This window comes from Montipora capricornis, chromosome 7 (genome assembly GCF_036669925.1).
Source record: "Montipora capricornis isolate CH-2021 chromosome 7, ASM3666992v2, whole genome shotgun sequence".
NCBI classification, from domain to species: Eukaryota; Metazoa; Cnidaria; class Anthozoa; order Scleractinia; family Acroporidae; genus Montipora; species Montipora capricornis.
The window spans coordinates 34098308-34108489 of record NC_090889.1 but is presented as its reverse complement, the minus strand read 5'-3'; positions in this window follow the sequence as shown (position 1 = coordinate 34108489).

The window sequence follows — 10182 nt, the reverse complement described above, 5'->3', positions numbered from 1 at the left end:
GGTTGAGAATATGGGACCTCAAACACCTATGAAACTAAATAATTTTTCTGGACTTAATTATTCATAGCAATGTGGCTTAGAATATCTTATTTTATCAACGCGACAAAGACGGCTATAAAGTAGTCTGGGGCTTTTAAAAAACATGTACTCAAAATCATGGCTCGTACGCAAATGCTTCTCGTCATCGCTAACTTCATTTTCTCGATGTCATCTTCCAGCTGCCGTTCTAAAATTGCTTGACATTTCATCCCTGATTTTTTTCCATGCTTTAGCAGAAAATCCATAAGACGCAATCAATTATGTTTGCACACAACAACCACCTAAAGCCCTTCACTGAGGCGGCCATTTTTACGCTATACTGGTCACATAGGCATACATGGAGGGGTGGAAGGACGTATGTACGGGCGGACGCGTGGTCGCTAATGACGCCACAGCAAAAGCCAAAATTTCTCGCCTTGATGGGTTACCATATTTTCTTAACAATTTCCTCTGTATCTCAAGAACGGAGAGGACGTAAGTCGTCAAACATCATAGTCATTTTGCTTTTTGTTACCTTAAAAACTTCTTAAAAGATCGGCTTCCCAAAACAAGCGGTTGACAGTTTCACAAAGGGCTTTTCGGGCCCGAAAGTTTTTGGGATTTTCGAGAAACGGGCCCTTGGTTACTAGTTTTGAAAGAAAGAGCCTAGTAACCAAGCCCGATGAATGAAAGGGTAGTTTCTAAAGAAACTGTGGTGCTGCGTCGGTGGGGAAGTAGTATACAAAAATTTGGTTTTATCAACGGAGTTGATAATGTAAATTGGCCACCGTACAGAGATTCTAAAAGCTGACGTTTCGAGCGTTAGCCCTTCGAGCGTTAGCCTTTCGAGCGTTAGCCCTTCGCTCTGACGAAGGGCTAACGCTCGAAACGTCAGCTTTTAGAATCTCTGTACGGTGGCCAATTTACATTATCAACTCCGTTGATAAAACCAAATTTTTGTATAGTAACCAAGCCCATCTATTTCGACCGCGGGCCACTTTCAAAGGAAGAGCCAAAGCAGGGTGCTACAAAAAGGCGCCAACCTTCGCATGCGAACACCGCATGAAGTCTTCAACCCACATAAAAAATAAACCAATGAACAATTTCGTCCCCAGAGTCCTCTTTTCTTTTGGTCAGCACCAAAAACACGGACTCTGGTCACTTCCAAGGCAGGAGGTCCGCAAATCACGGACTTCCGGCTCGTCAACGCAGGCACCAAAAAATTAAAACAACAGTGGTTGTCAACGGTTACAAAAATGGAACTTCACTACGACTGCACATAAATTTGAAGTGACCAGAGTCCGTGTTCTTGGTGCATACAAAAAGAAAGCGGACTCTTGGAACGAAATTGACCTATGAATAATCGATATTTCAAATCAGGTCACACTGGTTATGTAAGATTTAAGTGTGGGGCTGGACTTAGAAAAGGACTTTTGCTGAAATCCTCTTTACAGGTTTAGCAAAGCTTTTGCGGTGATTGTCATTTATGGCTTTTGCTCTGAACAGTTGTCTTTTATCCTTTAAAGCCTTTGCATGGATTGTCAATTTTGAGCGATTACGGTCTTTGGCTGCATAGTAAATCCGGGCTGGCTAGTAATAATTTTTTTAGTTGTAATAATGTAATAATCTACGGTTGTACTTTTAGATATAAAAAAAAAAAAAGGTATAACAAAGACTACATAGATCCCCATATGAATATGAAGTGGAGTCGGTATGCAGAAAAGGAAAGTGACAGGTATGCCGGCGATTGAACGCATTTTTTCTTTCTATATGCTGTGCTTTCCCGGGAAATGATATCTACAGCACACCATAAATATTTTTCTTCGTCAAGGATTCGTAGGCCATGACTTCCCGGCATTTGATTTCTGCTGCACCGCATAACTATTCTTCATCGTTATCTGTAGGCTGTGCTTTCATAACACATGATATCTTCAGCACCGCATAATTGTTTTTCGTCGCTAGGAAAGACTCTGCCTTCTCGCAATTAGGTTCCGTCTGCATCGCAGAACTGTTATTCACCATCAAGGATAGACTGTGCCCTCTTGTCATTTCATTTGGTCAGCATTGCAAAACTGTTCATTATCGGCAATGATAGACTTTGCCTTCCCGGCATTTGGTTTCTTCTGCACCGTGTAATTGGTTTACATCATCAAGTAAAGACTGTGCCTTTTCCCTATTTGATTTCTTCTGCACCGCTTATTGGTTCTTCGTCATCAAGTGTAGACTGTGACTTCCCAGGATTTCATTTCTTCTGCACCGCATAATTCTTCATCTTCAAGGTAAGACTGTGACTTCCTGGCATTTGAGTCCGTAAGCACCGCATAGTTGTTCTCAGTTCATCATGAACGATAGACTGTGTCTTTCTGGCATTTGTTTCCGTTTGCACCGCTTATTGTTCTTCGTCATAAAGGATAGACGTTCCTTGCTTTTTCCGTATATGATTTCCTGTACACAAAATTATATTTATATATTATATGTAATAGACTTTGCATTCCTGACATGGAGTTTCTACTACTACTGAGAGGGTGTGTCTTCGAGACATCTGATTGGCGCTGGATAGACAATGCTTTTGTTCTATTTCATTTCTGTATTGGCTTAAACAATATCCGGCATTGTTTTGGATACTGGAATGCGCCTTGAGGGTCATTTGATTTTGTCTGTACTGGATAGTGAGTTGTTGCACAATGTTCATCGAAATTTTCGTTGCTTTCTAGTGACAGCAGAACGCGTAATTTTGGATAAAATTTGGAATTATAAGCTTTTGGAGGGGAGGGGGGGAGGGGGAAGAAGAGTAAGTACGCGTTAAACGTTTGGCGAATGTGCTCTCTAGACATTCTCTTAATGAATCCAATTTCGTTACCAGTGGTTGTTAGTGGCTCCTGGTGTTAGTCTTTAGTTTGCGTTTAAATCAAGTAAACCAACTCTAAATTTATTTTCTCCGGTCTCACAACTTTGTTCTCATTTGGAGTGAAGTGAAGACGACTTATATTTTCCACAGACCAGTAAGAGAGTAGAAATGACATTTTATCCGGCGTTAATGTGCACCAGTCATAAGCAAAGAAAATATTTCAAACACCACCAGGCTTTCAATGGCTCAATTTATTTTCCTGGCTAGCTGAATGTTGGCTATTTTTTTTGCTGGCAAAAAAGGGGAGAAAGAGACATTCCTGGCTGGGGAAATACCTTTTTGGTAAATATCATGCCTGGGAAAAGCTCTTAATTGTATTTTTAAAATCTAGCTCTAGCTGGCTTTGGGGAGCGGATATCATTTTGCCACAGAAGTTAATAATCAACAAAAAAAAAAACAAAACAAAACAAACAACTAGTGACTGTTAAAATATTACTGGAGGCAATATCCAATCACTTTTGAAATTTTTCTCGTTGGGTACTCCTGTACAAGCGATGGCGGCGAACCCGATGTAACGCGAACGTTTGTTTTATTGGATATTTAAACGAAAAATATACCCTTATGGAGCTTAAGAATGGAACTCACATCGATAAACCACACAAGCGGTGAAAAATGAATATCTGGAATCTTAAAAGCGACGAATAATGGAATGCGGCAACAATTGCATCTTTCGCCGTCGGATATCAAAGTTTATTTTATACGTACCGAGATTTACACTCCAAAAGGGATCGAGATGAAAATAGTCTCTTTGCGATAGAGAAGCCAGCTGATTGCTCATACGATTTTTTTCAATAGTGAAAAACGACGTATCGACTCTCTGATTGGCTATATCGTTATTTTCACTTGTGAAAAATTGTCGTATCATACTTTTGATTGGCTAATATGATGTTGAACTTTGGCGCGGGTGGCCTGTGCACAGATTATAAACATGGCGGCCGACTGGTGTATGGTTTTCAAAGTTTTTGATCTTTTATTGCTTAGTTTTCTCCACAAAAATACTTCAGAAGATCGTAAAAAGTTTTAAAAGTGCTCAAGCGAGGTATGGAAGGTAAAGATTTCTTTTATTTCCAAAATATTTTGCTATTTGTTTACGGCTTTTGTTCACGCTCGGTGGTTTGATAGCCTCACCATTAACACTTACCTCGTTAACTTTATGATCTCTGTACTTATATAATAAACAAATTACTTCATGATTGGTTCGTTTGTACGATTTTTATTACTCACTCGTTGTGATAATCCGAGATTGCTTGTCGAGGACATGATGACAGATAACGAGTCTCTCCCGCTTAACTTCGACGGCTCTTATTTACAATACCTTCAGCTCAAAGGTGACAAGTTAACGTGGATTAGTGATCTTGAATCCCTAAAACATTTCGTTGAGAAGGGTTTGAAACAACAAGGCAAATGGTCGTCGCCCGGCGGAAATTCGAAACAATTTAAAAGCTCTGTCAACAACCTTACTATTACTTGGTACAGTAAAAAGCAACTCACTCTCGCCTTCCAGGGGCGAGATGGACCCGTTTTAAAAGGCAGCTTGACCAAACTTGTTCGAGACAACGCAGGGAGAACCGATTCAACGGGCTCGAATGTCTCTTCAACGGTCGAACAAGTAAATCCATTGTTGTTTGAAGCCAACGACATTTATGCTAATCAACCAAGGGTAGCCGAAGCGGGACCAGTATTTTCCAGTCAAGAGAGATCTAATACTGAATTAGTTGCTGAAATGGAAGGTATAAAACTTGACCTCCTTATTCTACAGAAAAAGGTAGAAGCCAACTCTAATCTGCTCTCGACAAATTGCCAAAATCGAGAGGAATTTGCTGTTAGCGCCGAACTTTGTGAATACAAAGGGAGGTGTGAGAAACTGGAATCATCTATATGCAAAAAAGAGAGAGTTATCGAAGAACTTGAGGAGAAATGTTTGTCTCTCGAAAATCGTGCTGTATCATTGGAACAGGAAAATAACTCACTAAGGCTTGCATTAAGGCTTATTTTACGAGAAAAGAACGAAGAAGACTCCCATCACCAGCAAGAGACGAACGAGTGTTTTTATCAAGTGAAAAACTCGGGCACGAATGTTGGGTGTAATAAACGCAACCAACGTAAAATGTCAACTCAGAATAATATCGTGACGCGTAACAGGTTTGAGATCCTTAGTGATGCACAAGATGATCCAACAGAGACAGAGGCAGCAACACACAAAATCATCCGGCGACGGCAAAACCATCAACGGGCGTCATATAGGTCGTCTCGCAGTAATCCTAGTGAACGAAGCGAAACTTCTGCTAACGATGATTTACGCGGTGAGGTCGGCAGAGAGAGGAGTGCCAGCAGTAAGTTTACAACCCTATTGATTGGGGACTCCATGGTCAAGGATATTCACGGTAAGAAATTAGCGAAAGCAGTAGGGCACCGAGTGGTGGTAAAGTCATTTTCTGGAGCCACAACCAAAGCCATGAGAGATTACTTAAAGCCTAATTTAGAGCTCCAGCCTGATGAAGTGGTGCTACATGTAGGTACAAACGATCTGAAGGCTAAAAACGGCAAAACATCGAAAGAAGTTGCAGAAGCTATTGTTGATCTCGGTAAACAGATAGAGGGGTCTTCCGAAGCTCAAGTCATAGTCTCAGGACTTGTAACACGAAAGGACAAGCTTAATGATAAAGTCTCAGAGGTGAACAAGCACTTGACGAAGTTTTGTCGTCAGAATGATTGGAGATTTATTGAACACAATAATATAAACGAAAAGGGGTTAAACCGTGGAGGTCTACACCTGAATTTTGCAGGTAACAAGCGTATTTTTAAGAATTTTTATCATGGTCTAGCTCATTGAACTTTTACTATGCCTTCCATTAATGCCGTGCCGTTGGAAGGCAACAGTCAGGAGTCATCGAGAAGTCCGACTCAAAATCCTATTGATCGTTCTCGAGTATTGCCCTCCAAACGCGGTTTTAAGCTGGCCTCGCTGAATATAAATAAATTGACCACTCATCTTGATGAACTCAAGATCTTTCTCGTAAGTAACGATATAGATGTTCTCGCAATTAACGAGACTAAACTAAATGAATACATCACCGATAATGAGGTCAGTATCTCTGGTTATGATATAGTTAGACGTGATAGAACTACATATGGAGGTGGGGGCGTTTGCTTTTATGTAAAAAAGTCAATTAACTTTTCGGTGCGCAACGATCTTTGCATGGACAGTCTTGAGAACCTTTGTATTGAAATACGCAAACCTCGTTCTAAATCATTTATTGTTGCTACGTGGTATAGACCACCTAATTCGCTTGTTAGTATATTTTCACCTTTTGAAGAGTTGATTGGGAAATTGGATTCCCTTAATACTGAATTCTACCTTTTAGGGGATCTAAATTGCAATATGGCCGCATCCCAGTTTGACAGCAATACACGCAAATTATTAACTATCACGGATGTTTATGGTCTTCAACAACTCATAACAGAACCAACAAGAATAACCGAAACTTCTGCAACATTGATTGATTTAATTTTTACTAACTGTCCTGACAAGGTGTTATGCTCAGGTGTGCGTCATATTGGCATTAGCGATCACAGCATGGTCTATGTCTATCGAAAATTAGCCATTAATGGACAGAGTAAGGGTCACACTAATATAACCTATAGGAATTTTCGAAGTTTTGACCGTGATAAATTTCGTAGCGATGTTGCATCTCAAGATTGGGATCACATAAACAATTCTTCCAATCCAAATGATATGTGGAATGAATGGAAGGAATCCTTTTTGGCTATTGTTAACAAGCACGCTCCATTGAGAACCACTCGTGTTCGCGCGCGGGGTTCCCCATGGATTACTTCTGAGCTTAAAAAACAGATGCACGATCGAGATATTTTGAAACTCAGAGCAATTAGATCAAAAAATCCTAATGATTGGGTTCACTTTAAAAGACAGCGGAACAAAGTCAATAGTGCGACTAGGCTAGCGAAGCAAGTTTATTATCAAAATATGCTAAACGAGCATAAGGGTGATTCCCGCAAAACCTGGCAGATCATCAATGAGCTGTCTTCCCGAAATTTCGTGGAAACGTCTGTGAAACAACTGAATGTAAATGAGCAATCAGTAACAGCTCCAGCAGAAATAGCGCACGAATTTAATCGTTATTTTGCTACCATTGGCCCGAAACTTGCTAGGGATATTCCTTCTTCAGATGGTAACAGCTATCTGAATTATCTCACTAGCACGAATAAGGAGTTTCAGTTCCGCCCAACCTCCACAAATGAAGTATTTTCACTGCTGAATAAACTGAAAAAATCAAAGGCAGTCGGCCTTGACAAAATTTCTTCTCGACTTATTCGTGAATGCGCGGATCTTATTTGCAAACCGCTGTGCTATATTTTCAATCAGTCATTAAATGTAGGTGTGTTCCCAGACGACTGGAAGTGTGCACGGGTCACTCCACTATTCAAACAAGGGGAACGTGATGACCTAAACAATTACCGCCCAATTTCCGTTATCCCGGTTATAGCCAAAGTGTTCGAAAGAATAGTTTATAACCAATTATATGCGTACCTAACAAAGCATAACGTAATATGTAAATGCCAATCTGGTTTTCGCTCTATTCATTCCACCGTTACGGCTTTACTTGGGGCTACGGATACTTGGGCTTACAACATTGACCGAGGAAAAATAAACGCTGTTGTTTTCCTAGACCTAAAAAAAGCTTTTGATACGGTTAATCACGAGATCCTTTTATCTAAATTAAATAATTACGGCATACATGGCATTTCTTACAACTGGTTTAAGTCCTATTTGGACAACCGCACTCAAAAGTGTTCCATTAATGGATCACTTTCTAAAACTTGCTCACTAAGTTGCGGCGTCCCTCAAGGGACTATTTTGGGTCCATTGTTGTTTTTGCTATATATCAATGATCTGCCAAACTGTCTAACAAATTGTATGCCATGGATGTACGCAGATGACACCCACCTAACATATGCGGGTGACAATACAGGCGACATAGAATCAAGACTTAACCATGATCTAGAAAATGTTAAAAAATGGTTGATAGCAAACAAACTTACCCTGAACATGACAAAAACCGAATTTATGCTGATTGGATCAAGGCAGAGGTTGTATGCTCTCACAAATCCTCCAATTCCCGAGATTAATGGTGCTCCTATCACTCAAGTTTCTGTTGCTAAATCCCTGGGCGTGCTTATTGATAATAATCTTAACTGGAGTAGCCATGTCGATAAACTGACAAAGAAAGTAGCTTCTGGAATTGGAGCCCTCAAACGTATGAGGCATCTCGTTCCTCAGGCGACATTGCGCTCTATTTATCACGCTTTACTTCAACCGCACTTTGACTACTGCAATGTCGTCTGGGGAAACTGTGGTATCACGTTACATGACAAATTACAAAAACTGCAAAATAGAGCAGCCAGAGTTTTGACCTTCTCTAATTTTGATGCAAATGCTAGCGAGCTATTCAAAATTTTAGGCTGGAAAAATCTAGTTAGCCAGCAACAAATTGCGCTGGCCACAATGGTCTATAAGTGTCTTCAGGGGCTAGCACCGGAATATCTATGTTCTAAATTTACAAACCGCGAATCTGTTTATAGTTTAAGAGACTCTGAAAGAAAGCTTAATGTTCCGTTTCCGCGGACAAATTATTATAGAAACAGCTTCAGCTATAGAGGTGCTACTGTCTGGAATAGCTTACCCCTCAAAGCGAGACAAGAAGAGTCTCTTGGGCTTTTCAAAAATCTGATTAAAGACATATTTTAGTATAAAGCACGGCATTCATGGAAAGCAGCTTTAGAATTAATATAGTATTATAGTAATTGTATTTTATTGTAATCATTTTAAAATTTTACCTTTTGTAATTTAGATTTTAGCATTGTTTGTAATCTTAGCTGATGATTTTACCGTGCATAAATAATAAAATATCAAAATATCATATCATTATCATATCAAGGATCGTTAAACGCACTCGTTCGCTTCGCTCACTCGTTCGTTTACGCGATCCTTCACAACTCGTGAATAAAAATCGTACGCACTCACTAACCATGAAGTAATCTATATGAACTGTATTGCTAATATTTTCTAACTGTGTTATGTACCACACTGAAACCAAATGGCAAATTCTCTTGTAACCTTTTCTGGTTGGATATGGGTTAACAAACTCTGTGAAGGAATCGAACACCTTGAGTGGATAGTCAGATCTCTGTTGTCTGGCTATTTATAATTTTGTTCTTTGTAGAGGATTTTTAAAGTTTTGATTTGATCGGCGCATTATCGCATGTTGAGAAAAAGTAAAAACCTGCTCTAACCGGTTTTGTAGGCGGTTTAGATTGACGAGGTTCTTTGCTGGTTGGGAAACAGTGACACAAAGTTTCTCTCACTATCTAGCTGGAAGCTGGAAGTTTGCTAATAACCATCCTGGAAGTGCGGAACACCTTTTTTCCCCAGCAAAATTTTGAAACCCTACCCCCCCCCCCCCCCTCAAAAAAAAAAAAGTTTTATTAGCGTCTTCTTGTACGTTTTCGCCTATTATTATGCATTTTGGAAATAATGTTCGTTGGCTGCCCCTGCAGATCCCTAGAGAAAGTCATTAATATGTCTATTTTATTTAAATTTGTTAAGTAATTCTTGGCTGTACTGTAGTGTAACGTAGTGTAGAGTAGTGTAGTATAGTGTAGCATTGTTTCGTTGTAGTTGGCAATTAAAGTAACTTGTGCAAGTATTGTAAGCCCTGTTTGCATCTTTTTCTACGTTTTTTTGTATTATATACCTGTAAAGTAAAAGAAAAAATTAAAATACAAAAAAAAAAAAAAAAAAAGAAACGCTATGCTAGGCTGAAGCAAATGTTGAAGCTGTTTCCTGGGCCTTAATATACTGTAGTGTCCCGGTTTGACCGGTTTAGAACAGAGCAAATACGGACGGAACGAGAGTTTTTCAACAAAAGAAAGTGTTTCCAACACGATGCAAAGCCCGAGAATTAAGCTTGTCATGGCTTGTCACTCGTCATTTTGTTTATTCAAGCAAACAAAGGACATTTGAATGGTTTCCTCTGTGTTGCTTTCGTCATTCACACAGGTCTCATAACTATTATGCAGTCCGTACGATTCTCAGTAAATACAGGAAGAAGCCAAAAATACTAGAAAATGACGCAATAGTGGAATAATATTTCCCTTATTGAAAGATGAATTCGTGCGGACGTTTTGCTTGTTCTTGTATTATATGAAAACCATTCACCATCACGATTGGAATGAAT